The sequence below is a fragment of the Vulpes vulpes genome, chromosome 1 (genome assembly GCF_048418805.1).
Source record: "Vulpes vulpes isolate BD-2025 chromosome 1, VulVul3, whole genome shotgun sequence".
Taxonomy (NCBI): Eukaryota; Metazoa; Chordata; class Mammalia; order Carnivora; family Canidae; genus Vulpes; species Vulpes vulpes.
In genome coordinates this window covers 175,576,109-175,595,868 of record NC_132780.1, presented here as the reverse complement: position 1 = coordinate 175,595,868, position 19,760 = coordinate 175,576,109, and positions in this window count along the sequence as shown.

Below are 19,760 nucleotides of genomic sequence, written 5' to 3'. Positions count from 1 at the left end.
TGAATCTGATGCTGACCTTTAGGATGGCTTTCAGTTTTGCAAAACTATTACATGAGCTCAAGGCTAGCTTTACTTTTAGATTCCAGTAATCTAGAAAACACTCCGACTTATTTATTTCTCTGCAATGGGTCATAAAATGTGACATTAGCATCCTGGAAAAAATTACATTTGAATCCACTTATAGTTGAAAGAGAATATGTTTGATGATATTTTTGAAAGCACCCCCTCTACAAATAAAGCAGGAATAGGTTATATAATCATTTATTTTAAAATGTTAATGGTATTTTATTAGGATTCAAGATATCTGATCCACTAATGTCCTCAAGTTTCTGCCAAGGTGACATCATAATGACCACAGATGGTCCTTTGGGAGATGGATATCACTTAGTCAGGAAGAAAATACAGTATATTTTCAGCTCAGATTTCTTAGCAACATAAGGAATTAATTTTGTTAAAATCAAAAGGCGTTTCCTCTGAAAGCTACTGTTTCTTTCTCCTTTCAAGTTCAGGAATCTCCCCCACACCCAGACCTTTTCATATATCCTTTTAAAGGTTTATACAACCTATCCTTATGACTTTCTATAAATAGACCATCCCTTTTTTTCTGTTATAAGGCTTTTCATATTGTTTTTTTTTTTTTTAAGTAAACTTTATGCCCAGTGTGGGGCTCGAACTCACTACCCTGAGATCAAGAGTCAGCATGTTCTACCAACTGAGCCAGCCAGGTACCTCAAGGCTTTTTATGTTTGAATAGAAATAAAGGAAATACTGAATTGAGTTTAGGTGAAATAGGGGCTAGGAAAGCAAGCTCAGTCGCTTGGCCCTGGGATTATGGAAGGAAATATGTGCAGATGTGCCCCTGCTGGAAGAGAACGGCATTGTCAGTTTTCCTGTCTTCTCAAACAACTTCACCCCTGCAGAAAAGCTCAGTGTCCCTGATAGCACTCCCAGTGACTGCTGGAACAGGAATATAAGTATTCCTAAAATGGACCTGAGGCTGAATTCCTGGTCCCCCTGAGGGGATGGATCATAGGTTAAATCTTTAGAAATATGGCTTGTGAATAAAAGCTGGTTAATTTGTTATTGATTAAAACCATACTGGGGGTCTTCCTTCTCCTCTTTACTTGTAGACTCTCAAAAACACCCATAAGCCCTCCCTAAGCCTCTCTCAACTCTTGCTCTGCTCCTGTCACAAGTAAATAGCTAAGTGCACATTTTATCATAGTCTGAAGGGCATTTTGGGGGAAAACCATATATTTGAAGCAGTTGGGAATCTCATCTTAGGCAGTTTGTCAGAGAGTTAAGACATTAAACTATTCCTTCTAGGTGCTCCCTATCATCACTTACTGTTTTTATCAACGAAGTAGATTTAGGTTTGCAAGGCTGGTCATTTCCTCTGAGGCATTCTGCCTATAATTTCTATAATTATACACCAAGTAATGGGGCCTGAGAGAGAACACAGGTTCGCAGGTTTTTTATTCTTTTTATTCTTGCAGAGATTCTTAAGCTTACTCAGTTTCTTTTCTTTTTTCTTTTCTTCTTTTTTTTTTTTTTTTATGCTTACTCAGTTTCTGACGATTTAGTGTCTCAATAATTTTTTCATTGGCATCCCTAGCCCAAAAGAAGTGCCTAACTATTCTGGATGTATGCCCAATCAAGTACCTAATAGGTTTTAATAACCCAGTGGAAGCAGTTTGCATGGTATCTGACAAATGTCATTGTGTTTCCCTTGAAATTTAAAAATACCCTGCTTCACCTCTGTGAGTTTGCTACAGTGCCCCAGGGCTACTTGGCACACGTTTGGAGAATGCAGCCTTAATGTTTTAGGGTATTTAACAAATAATCCAATTCCAATTCATTTATGATTTCCTTATGAAAAAATAAATAACAACTGCTATGATTTTACTTCTCTCTAGGTGATAAAATGATTGACATGTATTAACAGAGAGAGATCTCAGAAACATAATGTGAAGTGAAAAAGGCAGTTTTGGAGTAATGTATACAAGATAAGAGCATCTATTTAGAGTTTATCTCTTATTTATGAATACAAAAGTGTAGTAAAATGAGGATGGGAAGGGAGTGCACTCAGGAGAGCGGTTGTCTCTGAGGAGGAGAGAAAATGGAATTGAAAAGGCAATAAAGAAGATCCACATTTTATCTGTGCTATTTTATGTGTCATTCGACTACATAAAGCAAACATGACCTTGCTTTGGACTGAATGTGCTCCCCCAAATTCATATGCTGAGATTCTAATCCTCAGTGTGGTGGTGTTACGAGGTCGGGCCTTTGGCAGGTAGTCAGGTCATGAGGATGGAGGCAACTGGCGCCCTTATAAAAAGAGACACAGACTTTGCTTTCTCCCTCTTCTCCCTGCTGTGCGAGGACACAATGAGCAAGATAGCCATCTGCAAGCCAGGAGGCAGGCTCTCACCAGACACTTGATCTGCTGGTGCCTTGATCCTGGACTTTCCAGCCTTCAGAACTGTGAAAAATAAATGTTTGTTGCTTAAGCCACCCAATCTATGGCAATTTGTTATAACACCTTGAGCTGATTAAGGCAATAACCAAATGTTGACACTTGTTAATTCTGGGGAGTGGACTATCCATAGGTTTTTCTTATGATTCTCTGTACTTTTCTATACTAAAACAAAACAAACACACAGAAACCAGCAAGAATTGAAAGCACAGATCAAGCATTATTTTTTTCTATATTGATCAACTCTTCAGCTATTTCATTTAGTTTTGGATCATAAAATAATTCTGAATCCTTTCTGAGGGTCAAAATAGCCATGATACCTACTTATTCTATCGCATTCAAAAACCACATCAGCTGGCTTTATAAGATTAGTTGCTTATTAATCCTAATAAGGTGTAGCTTTTGCTATTAATCAGTTTCAGAAGACAGATTTACATTCGAATTTAACACATTATTGTGTTAAAGAAGAGACCAGGAGCACCTGGTGGCTCAGTTGGTTAAACATCTGATTCAGTTTCAGCTCAGGTCACGATCTCAGGGTCACGATATCAAGCCCCAAGTCAGGTTCTCCACCCAGTGATAAAGATTCACTTGAGAATCTTCACTGCTTGAAGATTCTGCTCCCCCCACCGCCACCTCAGCCCTGCTCACACATGCATGTGCTCTTGCTGGTGCTCAATCTCTGTCTCTCTCAAATAAATAAATCTTTTAAAACAGAAAGAAAGAAAAGAAGGAAGGAAGAAAGAAGAAAGAAAGAACATCTTGATACATTTTTTAAAATTTCAATATCTTACATATGGTAGACGTTTGATAAGTGTCTTTGGAATCCGTGAAACTAATTTGTCATTTTCTCAACATTAAAAAAAAAAAAACTATCAATGAGAAAGAAACTTCTAGGCACAGAAATGTAGTAGTCTGATAATGTGGCTTGTCATTTTTATTATTTTTTAAATGTGATATATTCAGATAGTTCAAAATTAAAGGTTTAAACTGATATGCAATAAAAACTAAGGCTTCATCCAACACTTGATCCCCAGCCACTCAGTTCTCTCCTAAATAGGCAACCAAAATGGCCAGTTTTTGTGCATGTGTCTGGAAAAGAGATATTTTATCTATGTACAAGCAAATGGATACTCTTTTTTCTTCTGTTTATACAAATAGTAACATATTCATTTTCATGGCTCTAAGTACCATCTATGGATGACATTGATTAGGCAGTCACTGGGATGTCTAATAAATATTTCAAATTCAACATGTGCAAACTGAATTCTTGATCTTTCCTCCAAACAGGCTGCGTCAGCCACTTTCCCATTCTGTTCACGGCACCCCCAGCTTCCTGCTTGCTCACTCAGTCCTACTTGACTCTTCTTCACATGCCACATCTAGTCTGTCAGGAAAGCCTGTTGCCTACCAGGAAGACTTTTCCAGAATCTGATCACGGCCCACAGTCCCTTCTGCTGTCACTCAGGTGATGGCGACCAGTATCTCCCATGAGTGTCCCTGCCTGCCCTGGCTTTCCAGGGCTCTCCCTGCCTCCACTGCTGCCTCCCACAGCCTTTTCTCCACAACCACCAGACTCCAAATTCCAAGTCATACAATGCCATTTGATGCCTCAGATCCCTACAGGACTCCTTGTTCCTCAGAATGAAAGTCAACCTCCTTACATGGTGCTGGACTGATCTGCCTCCCACTGTCTTCTTCACCTTCTCTCTTGCTACTCTTTCCAGATCCCTCCATTCAGCTGCTGGCCTGCTCCTGCACCAGCAGACATATTCCCGCCCTAGGGCCTTTTACTTCAGCTCCCAGGCCTGGAACTCTTCTTCAGACACTCTTCAGACAAATTCCTTCACCTCCTTCAAGTCTTTGTTCAAATCTCACCTTATAAGGCCCAACCTGACCATGGTATTTTTTATCAGTGCACATTATCTTCTCCACCCTGAGGCCCCTCGATCTTCCATATTCTGATCTACTCCTTCTTTTATCCATAGAACTTCCAGTTCTTGATGTACTATTATGCAATGTTCATCATCGTTGTTTACTGATTGTCTCTTTTAACAGAATGCAAACTCCACTACAGTTAAGATCTTTGTCTATTTTATGGACATATCCCAAGTGTCTAGTGTGATGTCTGACACATAGCAGATGCTCAAATGTATTTGATGAATCCATGAATGTATAAATAGATTATACTATGCATATCATTTGCACCTTGACTTTTTCACTAAATGATATATTCATTCATTCAACAAATACATTTTGGAAATCTCAGAAATTTTTAATCGGCACATACATTCTTTTAAAATTTTTTTACAGAAACTTATTATTTCATTAGAATTATATCATTAGAAAGATGTATTGTGGGGTGGCTCGGTCAGTTGACCATCTGCCTTCGGCTCAGGTCATGGACCCATGGTCCTGGGATCCAGCCCTGGGTCGTGCTCCCTGCTCCTTGGGGAGCCTGCTTCTCCATCTCCCTCTGCCTGCCGCTTCCCTTGCTTGTGCTCTCTCTGTCAAATAAATAAGTAAAAACTCTTTTAAAAAATTTATCATAATTTACATAATTCATATAACTGGTTCTATTTAGATTGATTCTAATCTTTTATTTTTACAGAATAATACTGTAATGACAGTCTGGTTCATGTGTTATTTTACATGTGTAAGAATATCTGTAGGATAAACTGCTAGAATTGGAATTGCTGGGCCAAAGGGTATATGCTATTTAATTTTAATAGGTGTTGCCAAATTGAATTCTATAGAACTTGTACCAATTTACATACCCTCCAGGAATGTACGAGAATGTTTGTCTGCTCACACTGTCATCAACACAGTTTATAATCTTATTATCTTTGCCAGTGTGATAGGTAGATAATGAATTCTCAGTGTAGCTTTCATTTGCATGCCTCCTATTTTGAGTGTCTGGAACATTTTTCCATAGGTTTAAATGATGTTTGATTCTTTCTTATTTCCTATGGTTGTTGATCTATTTCTTATTGCTTCCTAGGAGTCCTTTATATAGCAGAGAAATTAGCCCTTTGTCTGTGATAGGAAATGCAAATACTTTTCTCTGGTTTGTGGTTTGACTTTGGACCTCCTTAGGACTTTTGGCTTAGCAGATTAAAAAAAATGTCTTTATGAAGTTGAATGCACCATCTTTATTCACACTTTATTCTTCTGAATTTTGCATCAGACATAGACAGCTATCCTCAATCTGACTTATTTGAACATTCTTAAATGGCTTCTTCCAATACTTTTGCAGTTTCATTTTTACTTTTGAACCTTGATCTACTTGAGATATCTCTTGATATGCAGTGAGATAGAAGTAGATAACTTCACCAGGACTACCCACTTTTTCCCCAAGCCATTAATTGAATAAGCCATTTTTTTCACTATTTCCAAGTGCTATCTTTGCCCTAAGCTAAATTAATAAGTGATATTAAGGAGATTCCAAACCAAATATTTCATCATTTGGGACACCATTCCTAGGTTCTCCCTATATCCTTATATTTTATTCTTTTTTAAAGAAGATTTTATTTATTTATTCATGAGAGAGAGAGAGAGCAACTGTGGGGAAAGAAGCAGAGGGAGATAGATGGACAAGCCGACTCTGCACTCAGCGTGGAGCCTGACATGGGGCTCAATTCCATGATCCCGAGATCATGCTTGAGCCGAAATGAAGAGTCCAATGACTAACTAACCGAGCCACTCAGGGGCCCCTATATTTTATTCTTAAATTCTATTCTGTGCCATTGAGTCTTGCATCTATTCATGTCTCGGGACCACTGTTTCAGTTTCTAATGACATGTAGTGAAAAGGCCTAGTGCTCATCATCACAAGTACTCTCAGAATTCCCTTAAATATTCTTTCTGCTTATTTTTCCACGTGAAATTTAGAAACAACTTGTCTATTTCCTCTTGAAAACAATGCCAGGACCAAACCCCAAGATCAACAACAGAAGTAACAACAACAACCTTGTGATATTTCTCTGGATTTCTATTATATTCATGCCCTGCAGCTCCAATCTTGGCTATTGCCGTTAGTGTATTGAAATCACTGGAAAACAAAGTCTTTTCCTGTCCTGCATCTGAGCTAATTTTTATTGGAGTTTTGGTTGCAGGGGCAAGCATAGTTTTATCTTCATAGCTGCCTTAGGCTGTTGTTCTGGGCTCTGAGCCTCAGCAATTCTGATATCCTTCTATTCATTTTTTTCCTTATCAGTTCGTGCTATAGCATAATTTAAAATGGTTTGTTCAAAGTCATAATTATAAGGGACTTATCATAATATGCATTTTATTAACTTCTTTTAGACAGAAGTCTTATAATCCTGAAACAATCTTGCAGTCATTCCAATTCAAGCTGTATGTTATGACTCTGTTCTTTAAATTTTTAAGTATATTTTCCACTTGAGTTCTTAAAGTTTCAGAGACACAACTGGTTTCTATGCAACCACTCAGGTGAAGTACATACTCTGTCTTGCTACTTTCCATTCCGTAGTGAAGTGCTTAGCATCTGTAGTCAATAAACATACTCCACAGGATGAAAGAGAAAAAAAATTGAGTAGAAGAATTTTAAAATAGCTGTCAGTAGGCTTTTCATAAGATTAAATTTTCAAAAGCTCAAATAAAAAAATTTACCGATCATAGACTAAGTATACTTTAAAATCTACAAGCAGTAGATAGGCCATAATTCACATACACAACGCACACATACAGCACATAAAAAGAATGAGGAAATAAAATATAATGAAATCAGTACATTCTAAGATTTAGGGTAAGTGGCGTTAGGATCTGCATGAGAAATGCAGAACCATATGTGTCTTGTGGGCTCATTTTTATAGGGATAAAAAATAACATTTGGAGTACTTCCTTTCTCTCAGGAACTATGCTAAACACTCGATTGAATCCTCACCAAGACCCTATGGTCCAGGCTCAATTATTATCTACACTTGTGGGTGAAAAAAAAGTGAGGTTTAATAAGGAATTTGTCTAAAGCCAGACAGTTACCAGCTGGTAGACCAGGATTTACTCCTAGGAAGCCGGACTCCAGATGTCTATGCTGCTACTAAGCACAAATGAGATGCTAGAATGGGAGCATTTGCATGGTTTCATCCTAAATGGTGTAATAATAAATGGTCTTTCAAAATCAGCTTTATAGAAGTTTAATATACATAATAAAATTCACTAATTGTGTGTACAGTTAAATACATGCTTAAAAATGTATTCAGTGATGTTATCATCACCAAAATTATAATACTGAACATTTCCATTACTCTCCAAAATTCCCCCATGCAACTTTATGAATTCCCCTTTGCCCCCATACTCCCTGGCTCCTGGCAACCCCACTGATGTTCTTTCTGTCATGAGAGTTTTGCCTCTTCTAAAAGTTTATATAAATTAAATTATATAGTAGTTGTCTTTTGAGGATGAATTTTTTTAAAAAAAAGATGTTATTTATTTATTTCAGAGAGAGAGAGAAAGCATAAGCATAGGGAGGGGCAGACAGAGAAGCTGAGCAGGGAGTCTGACTTGGGGTTCCATCCCAGAACCCCAGGATCATGACCTGAGCTGAAGGCAGATGCTTAACCAACTGAGCCACACAGGCATCCTGTTGTTGTTGTTGAGAGAGAGAGGGAGGTGAGGGGTGCAGAAGGAGAGAGAGAGAGAATTTTAAGCAGACTCCAGGCCCAGTGTGGAGCCCAATGCAGGGCTTAATGTCACAACCCTGAGATCATGACCTGAGCCAAAATCCAGAGTCAGATGATCATTCGACTGCCTAGGAACTCCTTGAGGATGAATTTTTAAATTTATCATGATGCATTTGAGATTCATTATGTTATTGCATGTATCAGTAAGTTATTACTTTTTATTGTTGAATGACAATCCATTGCATACGTATACTACAACTTGTTTATCCACCAATTGATGGATATTTGGATTATTTTCAGTTTGAGGTCATTACAAATAAGGCTGCAATGAACATTTGCATACAAATCATCTTTTGACATGTTTTAATTTCTCTTAAGTACTTCAAACATGACTCCTAGGTTGTATGGTATCATGTAGTCATATGATAAGGTTATATTTCTTTATAGAAAACTTCCAAATAATTTTTCAAAGTGTGTGAACCATTTTGTATTTCCTCCAGCCATGGGTAAATGTTCTAATGACTCATACCCTGGTCTACCCTTGGTATTGTGCATATTTAAATTTTAGGCATTAGTGTGTGGGTGTTTTTGTAGTGGTGTTTCCTTGTGGGTTTTTTTCCCACAACTATTTATTGAAGGCCTATTATTTATCATGCATCATGCTACCCGCAGAGAATAAAATGGTTAGTAATGCAGAGTTGATCCTTGCCCTCAGAGTTTAAAGACCAGAGAAGGAGACAAGCAATTATAACAGAGAATGCTAAGCAATATTATATTATGGCACCTCCTAATACAAATACCTGCCATTTTGTGTCCATCAACTCTTCTTTTCCATAATCAAAACATTTAGATGCAAAGTTGCTCAGAAATAGAAAAAAAAAGACTTTAGTAGAGGTGATTTTATTTTTTAAAAGATTTTAGTTATTCATGAGAGACACAGAGAGAGAAGCAGAGACATAGGCAGAGGAAGAAGCAGGCTTCCTGCAAGGACCCTGATGTGGGATATGATCCTAGGATCCTGGGATCACACCCTGAGCCAAAGGCAGATGTTCAACCACTGAGCCACCCACGTGCCTAGTAGAGGTGAATTTAAATTCCTCTTGAATACATTATTTTTCTTGAATACATTCTTATACATTCTTGTACATATTAGCTGCTTTGTCAGTATTTATATCTTGAAAATCAGTTTGAAAATACACAATTCTTTTAGAACTCTAGACACAGGTAACCTGATATTTTTTAGAGTAAAGAGCCAAAAACATAAACACAGCATCATTCCTGATTTGTGCTTCTAGAATCCTATAGAATTAGGATTTGTAAGCTGATATTACTTTTGAAAATTCTTTGAAATGACAAGAGAAGTGTGGTCAATTTTCCAAACATTTATAAAGTTCTATGTAATTGAGTTCTGAAGATACACAGGGAGAGCTACAGCTTTACAGTCTGGAAGACGATGAAGACACTCTATCAGATCACCCCAATATAGCAGTTAGTATAGTACTACCTGATCAGAGATGACTGCACAGCACAAAGCGAACCAAAATAATGGCATTTCTCCCACTCATGGAGAGACCTGGGGAGGATTTCACAGAGGTGGCATCAAGGTTAAGTGGTGAATTATCAGATCCAGAGGTAGGATGGAAGAAAGATCCAGGTGGAAGTAGTCAGGTATACAGCTACTCCACCTTTATTAAGACTTTAATAAAGAATTTAATAACTTTCCCAGAAGAGCAGACCAGTACCTCTCAGATGTCATAAAGTTATCTGAACCATTAAAATAATGTTAAAAATCTGGTGTCTAGAAATTCCTCCATTCAAGCAAAGATTAGAACAGCCCTCCCAGAAAATATGGACTAGGTATAGCCCCACATTTTCAGTTTACCTAGGCTGATATTAATCTGTTCTGAACAACTAGGCAGGAAACAACAAGGCATGTTCCATTGTTTAGTAGGAAAGAGCGGAAAGATAACAATCAGTGTGAACAACAGTATAATTAAGAGAAGTCAACTTGGCAAGGGTTCTTAATTTATACCAAATTGAAGTTTACAAAGCTCTCCTTCCAATTTGAAGGACTACAAAAGGAAAGAAGGTAAGGTTTTGTCTTGAATGAAAGAATGTTGGTTTAGGAAAGTAACTTAATTTGTTAAGGAAACAGAAGCTTTAAGACAATTCTCCTAAAATTTCAACAGGAGCCAATGCAATGCATATTCCATTCCATTAAACTAACATCCATAATGCTTATGAACTGGGATTTACCAGAAAATCCACTGAAATGTCACTCTAAGTACCATTACTTCTCTGTGAAATGGCTTTTCTTTCACTCTGGTCTCAGGGAGTTCTCAGGCTTGAAAGACTAGCCCTTGTCATTTTACAATTAGATGACGTATGAGCATAAATACTGTAAGAGACTAATATTCCCTATCTATAAAGTGAAGCTAGTAATATCTACTTCGTAGGATTCTTGTAAGGTAAAGTATGTCGAGTTCTTCTTTTTAATTTTTTTTTTAAGATTCATTTTTATTTACTTATGATAGAGAGGGGTGGGGGGCAGAGACACAGGCAAGGGAGAAGCAGGCTCCACACCTGGAGCCCGACGCAGGACTCAATCCCAGGACCCCAGGATCGCGCCCTGGGCCAAAGGCAGGCGCGAAACCGCTGAGCCACCCAGGGATCCGCAGTATGTCGAGTTCTTAGCATAAAGCTGACACCTGGGGCAGCCCTGGTGGCTCAGTGGTTTAGCGCCACCTTCAGCCCAGGGCGTGATCCTGGAGACCCAGGATGGAGTCCCACGTCGGGCTCCCTGCGTGGAGCCTGCTTCTCCCTCTGCCTGTGTCTCTGCCTCTCTCTCTCTCTCATGAATAAATAAATAAAATCTTAAAAAAAAAAAGCTGGCACCTAATAAAATATCAACAAAATGTATTAATCACCCTGTCTTTCTAGCCAGGGTACTGCAGTGAACTGCAAAAAGATAACCTTTAGCAGTTTGACTTATCTCTGAAGGCCTGTTCCCCTGAACATGTCCTCCATAGAACCATCTTCTGATCAGTAACATATCTGTGCGTCTCAAGATATCCTGAAGCATCATTTTCTTTTTACAATAGGGGCTGGGATTCCTCAAGGTAATTAGAGATGGAAGATAATTGAACTGGGGATAAAATTTGCCCTTTGGACAAAATAAAGCATAAAATTCTAATCCTAATCAGTTTGGAAAAATCATTCCAATAGAATAGTCAAAAGAGAAAAAATTTGAGTTGCATATTGTTTCTTTTATTCAAAGGTTGAATGGTCAAGCCACCTAAGACTTCCAGATTTTTCTTTTTTTCCTGCGTGATCTCTGGTTGTTCCCATTTCCAAATGGCGACTGTGGCTTTCCAAGGAAATGTTCAGGAGGGCAGCTGCCTTGGAGGTAGGTTGCCAGGGCTCCTCTACATTAAAACATGCACATGAAGGCTCCAGAAGGGAATGTAGCTGCAAGAGGCCTTTGCTAGCTGTTGGAGGTAGGCAGGTCCACGGCTGCATGCTGCCCTGCCTCTTTGCCCCAAAGTCTGTGTTTGGTTGTCTTTTTAAAAGAGCCCCTCAACAGATGCTCTATTTAATAATTTAATTTTATTTTTTTAAAGATTTTATTTATTTATTCATGAGAGACAGAGAGAGAGAGAGAGGCAGAGACACAGGCAGAGGGAGAAGCAGGCTCCATGCAGGGAGCCCGATGTGGGACTCAATCCCGAGACTCCAGGATCACACCTGGGGCCCAAGGGAGGCGCTCAACCACTGAGCCACCCAGGCTGCCCTATTTAATAACTTTAAAAAGGCAAACCATTTGTAGTCATTTAACACAATCTCAAAGCCTTGATTGCAAATGATGGTGAGATTGCCAGCATGGCCAAAATTATCATACGCTGTGTCCAACTTCTCAAGGTACACCACTACTTTCTTTTCTGGTGATCCCATAACGGAGCAGTTGATGTTGCATTAAGAACCATCGAGGCCTACCGTGAAGACCCAGGTGCCCAGCAGCCCAGGGTCTAAGTGCAGCTGGCAGGTGTGGGGCAGCAAGAGGATGGAGAGCAGCCAGCAGGGTCAGGGATCCACAACGGCGGGGCGGGAGGAAGTGGGGGGGCGGGCAGAGGAGAGAAGGAGAGAGCAGGAGCCCAAGAGCAGCAGGCTGAGAATCTCATTTTAATTTGCATTTCCCTAAAACTAATTTTGAATAGCTTTTCATGTACTTAATTGCCATTTGTATATTTTCTTCGGTAAAAGGTTCAAATTTTGGTAGAGTTTTTTTTTTTTCTATTTTGAAGATTTTATTTATTTACTTGAGAGAGAGAGAAAGCAAGAGAAAGCATGAGCAGTGGGGAGAGGGAGACACAGGCTCCCAGCTGAGCAGGGGCCCTGACTCTGGGCTCTATCGCAGGACCCTGAGATCATGACCTGAGCTGACGGCAGACACTTTACCTACTGAGTCACTCAGGTGCCCTGAACTGTGAATGTACTTTATATATTCTGCACTAATGACCTTTATCAGATATATATTTTCCAAATATTTTCCCTCATTTTGTGGCTTGCCTTTTTAGTTTAAAACATTTTCTGGTTTAACTTATGCTTTGTTCTCTGACATATGGGTTCTTTAGAAGTTGTTTAATTTCCAAATATTTAGGGATTTTTCAGATATCTTTCTGTTACTTTTAATTTAATTTAAATAATAGATTTCACATACTTTCAATCCTGTTAAGTTTATTGAGACTTGTTTTTTGGCCCATTTTATGGTCTTTATTTTATGAACATTCCATATATATTTGAAATGTTAATTAGGTCAATTTGCTTCCTAGTGTGGTTCATGTCTGCTTCATTCTTGCTGATTTCTGCCTTCTTTCTTCTGCCTCAATTACCAATAGAGGATTGTTGAGGTTTCCAACTATAACTGAGGACTCATTTATTTTTTCTTTCTATCAGTTTTTGTGTTATATAACTTGAAGCTCTGATATTGAGTGAATACACATTTAGTGTTGTTACAATCTCTTGATGAATCAATCTCTATCATTTTGAAATATCCCTTTTTTCCCCTGGTAAGTTGCTTGTTCTTAAATCAACTTTGCCAGTAATTAATATAGCCATTCTACTTTTCTTTTGACTAGTGTTTTCATGACATTGTCATTTTTCATCCTTTACTTTTAACCTGTGTATCTTTACACCTGACTTGGATTTCTTATGAGTAGCATATGGTTAAATCTTGCTTTTTTTTTTTTTTTTTTTTAAGAAAGAGAGGCAGAGACATAGAAAGAGGGAGAAGCAGGCTCCATCCTTGCAGAGAGCCTGAAGTGGGACTCGATCCCAGGACTCCGAGATCAGGCCCTGAGCCAAAGGCAGACACTCAACAGCTGAGTCACCCAGGCATCCCATTTTTTTTTTAAGATTTTATTAATTAATTTATTTATTTATTTATTTATTTGAGAGAGAGAGGAAGAAGGGAGAGAGCCAGCATGAACAAACACAGTGAGGGTCACGGACAAGCAGACTCCACGTGGAGAGCAGAGCCCAACTCAGGGCAATCCCACCACCCCAAGATCATGACCTGAGCCCAAACCTGAAGTTGGATGCTCAACTGACTGAGCCACACAGGTGCCCCAAGGCATGTTTTTTAATGCAATCAGACAATCTCTACATTTTAATTAGAGTGTTTGGACCATTTACACTGAATTTAAGTAAATCTGCCATATTGATTCTTGTTTTCTATTAATCTCACCTTTCTTTCTTTTTCTCTCAATTTTTGGTTTCTTTTGGTATATATATATATATATATATATATATATATATATATATATATATATATAGTGGTTCCATTTATACATTATTGGCTTAGTTGCTATACTTATTTGTTTTTTTTTTTTTTTGTTTTAGTGGTTGCTCTAGGCTTTACATTGTACTTCTTTAACTTATTGTGTCTACCTTCAAATAGTACACCACTTCACACAGGTGTGTAAGAGCCTTACTATGGTGTGCTTCCATCTCCCACCTCCCATTTGGTGTAATTGTTGTCATATATATTACTTCTACATATGTTATAAACCCCACATTCTTTTTTCTTTTTTCTTTAAATAGTCAACTATAAAGAGATTAAGATGAGGAAAAATATCTTTTACCTTTACTCACATATTTATCACTCCCACTGAGGCTTAACTGACTGAGCCACCCAGACACCCCTCAGTTTGGATCATTTCTTTCTTTCTTTCTTTCTTTCTTTCTTTCTTTCTTTCTTTCTTTCTTCTTTCTTTCTTTTTTGGTTTGGATCATTTCTGTTGCTATAACTCCAAGTTTATCTTTTCCTCTTAATCCTACCCAGAGTATTTTTCATTTCACATGTCCTATTTTTCATCTCTACATGATTCATTTGAAACACACACACACACACACACACACACACACACACACACACACACAGAGGTACCTGTACCACATACCACTTTGAGAGATGCTTTAGGTGGCACATGCACATGTCAGCCCAATTCAACAGATGTTAACCTCTACTACTTCAGTCTCAGGAGACCATACTGCTATGGCATGCACTTAATCCCTGTATCCATTTCTCCAGAGTAAACCACTACCATTTCCCCACTGCAACAGACTCTCTTGCTTCTGCTCCTCCTTAGTGCAATCCCACTCTTTGCTCTCATTTCTGTACCTTTCTCCACCATCTTCCTTAGCCTTCCTGGTACCTCCTTCCTCCCCAGTTCTCTGCTCACACATTCCACTCTCAGTTCATCTTTCTTCAGCCCAACCCTCAGAATACTGCTTCATTTCCTAGCCCGATGCTTCCCCAGCCTTCTGTTTCCTCAACTTCCATCAACACCTTCTTTTCACTCTTCTCCCAGCACTGAACACTCATTTCTCAGATGCTCACGGACAGCTTCAGTCAAACTTCAGTCCATTACTCTAGTTCTTCCAAATCAACCTCAAAACCTCCTAACCACCTAAACTCCAAATTACATTCATACCTCTGTATCCATCCTAACTTTTCTTTCTCAGGCTGGAATTCACTTTGCTGAGGCTCTGTATGCATCCCTACCAGAATCCTGTCCACTCTTGTTCTTAGCCCTTGGGGTCATCATTACCCGCTCAGATCCTCTTCTTTCTGTCTGCCTTTAGCATTTCCACTCTGTCCTGCCAGTCTCTGTGAGGCCATAATGCTTCCTCCTTCTCTCTTTATTCCCAAAACATGATGTTTACTTAAGTAAAAGGTTACTTAAATCAAATATCAAGTAAATAATACAAAAAAGAGTTCTTTAGATATGGGAAAATTATGATGAGAGTATGCAATGATTGCCTTGTGTTAACTGATCCAAGGAGACTACAAAATCATATTAATACAAAAGGTTATCTTTTATTTTCAGTTGATGATTTCAATAATAACCTCCTTTATTTCCTTCACCTCTTATTTGGAAATAAAGGATACTAAATGGTCTTTTTTTTTTTTTTTTAAATGGAAGCATTATGAATTTTTTCCCCCAGTTGTTCGACTGAGATATCACTCCTGGGAACTTTTCTTCTTTAAATTTTTTTTTAATTTTTTTTATTTATTTATGATAGGCACACAGTGAGAGAGAGAGAGAGAGGCAGAGACATAGGCAGAGGGAGAAGCAGGCTCCATGCACCGGGAGCCTGATGTGGGATTCGATCCCGAGTCTCCAGGATCGCGCCCTGGGCCAAAGGCAGGCGCCAAACCGCTGCGCCACCAGGGATCCCTAAATGGTCTTTTACTAATTATTCAAAACTTAAATTCATAAAATGCAAGGCAAAATTAGTGATAATTTTAGGCATTTCCTTAACAATATATTGTGCATATTGTTATGTTGCAAAGTCAAGACGAGTCATAAAGTCAAGATCAGATACACATTTCAAATAAACTGAATTACCAAATACTACTTGTTTGCAGAGAAGTCTTCTCAGAGTATCAGTGTTCTTATGGAAGCAGATAAATGCCTAGAGATGAGACACAGGGTGTGACTTAGACATACTTCCTGGAAACTTGCTTGCCTAGATTCCTCAGCAATAGAACAGTTAGGTTTATTCTCACAGCTCACCCATTATGTGTTTTTTTTTTAATTTTTTTTTTTTTTTTTGAGAGAGAGAGAGAGCATAAGCAGGGGGAGGGGCAGAGGGAGAAGGAGAAGCAGACTCAGCTGAGCAGGGAGCCTGACACAGGGCTCCAACCCTAGCACAATGGGATCATGACCTGAGCTGAAGGCAGATGCTTAACTGACTAAGCCACCCAGGCACTTAACAACTCACCCATTAGTTTGGGATGCGTCCTGGTCAAAGTCTACTAAGTGTATCTGTGAGAGCAGAGAGCATGAAGCCTCTAGGGTTGCCTGGAACTGAGTGATCACAGTTCCAGGATTTTTTTGTATCTTCTTGAGGCCTTCCCTGAGGCTGTGATTCTCCTTGGATTTCAAGTAACCCGGAGATCATATTTCATCAGATAGGACTCTGTTGGCCTAAACCAACAGAGGAAATAACTATCTCTTCCTGGCCACCTGGCAGCTTTGAGAACAACACTATGTAAGAACTAAAAAAATTTGTCCTTCGGATTGTAGAAGTCACTTTGCTGGGAATAAAATTTGTATCAAGCCATTCCTTCACTAAAGTGGACAGGACTTAGTACTAAGCAAGAATATCAGTGAGGCTAGAAGGTGACTCAGGGTAAATGTTAACACCTGCCAGTACAGCATAACATGAATTAGTAAATGGAGCAATGAGCACATTACTTTGCTTCTCCAGCCCTTGAGAATATTATAACATGCATATTCACTGTCTTTCTATTCACTTGGCTGACTTCTCCAAGATTAATGACTACCATGTATGTCATGTACCAAGAACCCAAGCAATTAACAGTACCTGACATCTAGTACATTGATTCCTGATGCATGTTGAATAAGCAGGAGCAGTACTTAATATCCCATGTGTCTCTATATATCTCATATGTTTCTAGAGATTGTATTCTCTAGATTGTAGAGATTCTAGAAATATGAGATTTCTAATTGGAATCTATAATTCTATAATTCTATTATGTAATTAAATGATAATCCTTCAAATGCACAAGCGGTACAAATAGCCCTGCGTGGGAATCCTGAGTTGAGAGTGAGGGTACTAGTGCAGTATAAAGTGATATGTCAAGGATACTGCCTGGCTCTGGAGTTTGTTATGGGTCTTCTGCAGAGTGTCCTCTATGGTCTTTAGTCCAGCAGTGGGAACTAGCATCTAAAACAGGTAAGAAGGAAAGAGAGCTATTAGAAATAGGAAATATCACATCTGGTCAAGAATAAAGAAAGCAAAAAGCAGACTGACAGGCTTGGATCCTGAAAATTTTAAGACCTAACATGCAGTTGCTATGTACAAAGGGATAATTTTAACTTCATTCAACTCAAGATTAAAGTGTTCATATTGGGAATTAACTAGAGTAAAACCCACTTATTTTCAATCGTGCAATTTGGAATCAGATAGCAATGGGTTGAATGCATCTGAACTTCTCAAATAGTCTGAAGATTTAACCTCGAAGTGCCTGAAATTCTTCATGTGGTTGCTGTGGAGCAGAAGTGGAATAATGCAGGTGAAGCCCTCCCTTGCTGCCTGGCTTGTGATAACCAGACAACAGATGGCAATGCTTTCTTCTCTCCTCTGAATGATCTCAACTACGTGAGGAGAGTTTGGTGGCAGCAAATGAATGTCAGACTCCCCTGATATGAGAGTGAAGCTAAGTTTTGCCGAATAGTGTCTACCTGGTGTCAGCATGAATCAGGGCCCCCCAAACTAGAATATGCAAGCTTTCAAAAGGTCAAGTGGAATCTCAGTTAGGGTGACTTCTTTGTAATATGAAGGTCCATTGATTACTAACTAGCCCAATTCCTGTGTTTTGTGACTAAGCTGGGTGGGGGCTTCTCCACCTCTCCCAGTGGTACCATGCATCAGTTTCCCAGCCTACAGATCTATTTTCTCTAAAAAACAAAATTTCCTAGCATCCCCAGATTACATTACCAGATAGCCTCCAAGAATTAATATATACTGCTTCCTATATATCAGAGATCATGGGAACTGCATGTACAGGTAACTTCTAAGACAACTAAGAAAAATGTACTCTTTAAGTTCTCCTTAAAAGAATTCTCTAAGGGGCACCTGGGTGGCTCAGTTGGTTAAGTGTCTACCTTTCGCTCAGGTGATGATCCCAGAATCCTGGGATTGAGTCTCAAACCTTGCTCAGCGGAGAGTCTGCTTCTCCCTCTCCCTCTGCTCCTCTTCCTGCTCATGTTCTCTCTCACTCTCTCAAATAAACAAGTAAAATCTTTTTAAAAAAAGTATTCTCCAAAATGTTTACAGTTTTAATAACTTACCTGGTGCCTAGTATCTAAGGTCTATAATGGTCTCTTTAGGTATCATACTCGAAGTAAATGATACCAAGAGAGTTAAGTATTCTCAAGTCAAGTTATGCTAAGAACAAAAACAAAAACTGGTTCACTCAAGGAATCTTTTTTTGTGTGTGAAAATAGCCCAATTTAGTCTCAATCAAGTTTCCCTGGAAAGCCTTAGAGTAAGGGTCCCACTGAGAATTCAAAAACATACCTTACTTTCAGTTTTCACTTGGCTTAGAGAGTCTCACCTTTGAGCTACAGGCAATTGATCTCTGTTCAGAACCCCAGGAGGAATCTGTCCTTCTTGACTTTGGAACAGTGGGAAGGAGCTCTTGGGTATTCCCCTCCATAAATTCACCCCTGGACCTTGGGATCTGGGAGAGCTCATCAAGCACATTCAGGGGAAAGTTGTCCAGTTCTGCTCCACTTCATTCTTGGCTCCCAGTCATGGCCACTGGAGCAATCAGGTTTCTGCACAATAACTGGGAATTGCCCTGCTACAATTACAATGTATTGTGAAAGCAACACATCTTTGGCAGCCACTCGGTGTTTACATAGGTACTAAATTTGGCTGATGTGCTGTAATTGTGGAAAACACATGCACTTGTGGTCAAACAATTCTGTGATCTTCAGCAAGTGACTTTGCTTCTCTGAGTCTCAGTTTCCTCATTTTAAAATGCAGGTCCTCATAGGTATCTTACAAGGTTTCTGTGAGATTGCAAAGGACAAGGTTTAGTAAGGAACCTAGTACACTGTCTGATGCACAGCACATAATCAGTAAATGGCCATTGCTATATTTTCCATTACATCATTTTTAAAATCCACTAGGATCATCCTTTTCAGTGCCATAGAAACAAGAGACTATTGAGAGGTCCCATAGAATGTGGCACTGGAAATATGAGTGACATCTCATTTGTAGTCTACTATCAGCCTTTCCTGCTTTTTAGATCAAATTATGCAACCATGTTGACCTCTAATTCTCAGGGGTATATTTTCTGGGAAACATTCAAACTAGGAAGAACTATGATCAAATCAGGGTGAAGGATTTGGGTAAGTGCAAAGATGATGTTCCTTGAACATCAAACTTGAACACACATGTTCAGTGTGACCCTGGGAAAGATAAAGCTGAGTGAGAACAAGAGAAATGAAAGAAGACTCTCCCACTAGGGTTGGTTTTAACTTCAGACTCTAAAGTAAGTGGCAAATGAGGGCCTGGGATCAGACAGTCTGTTCTGATAGAATC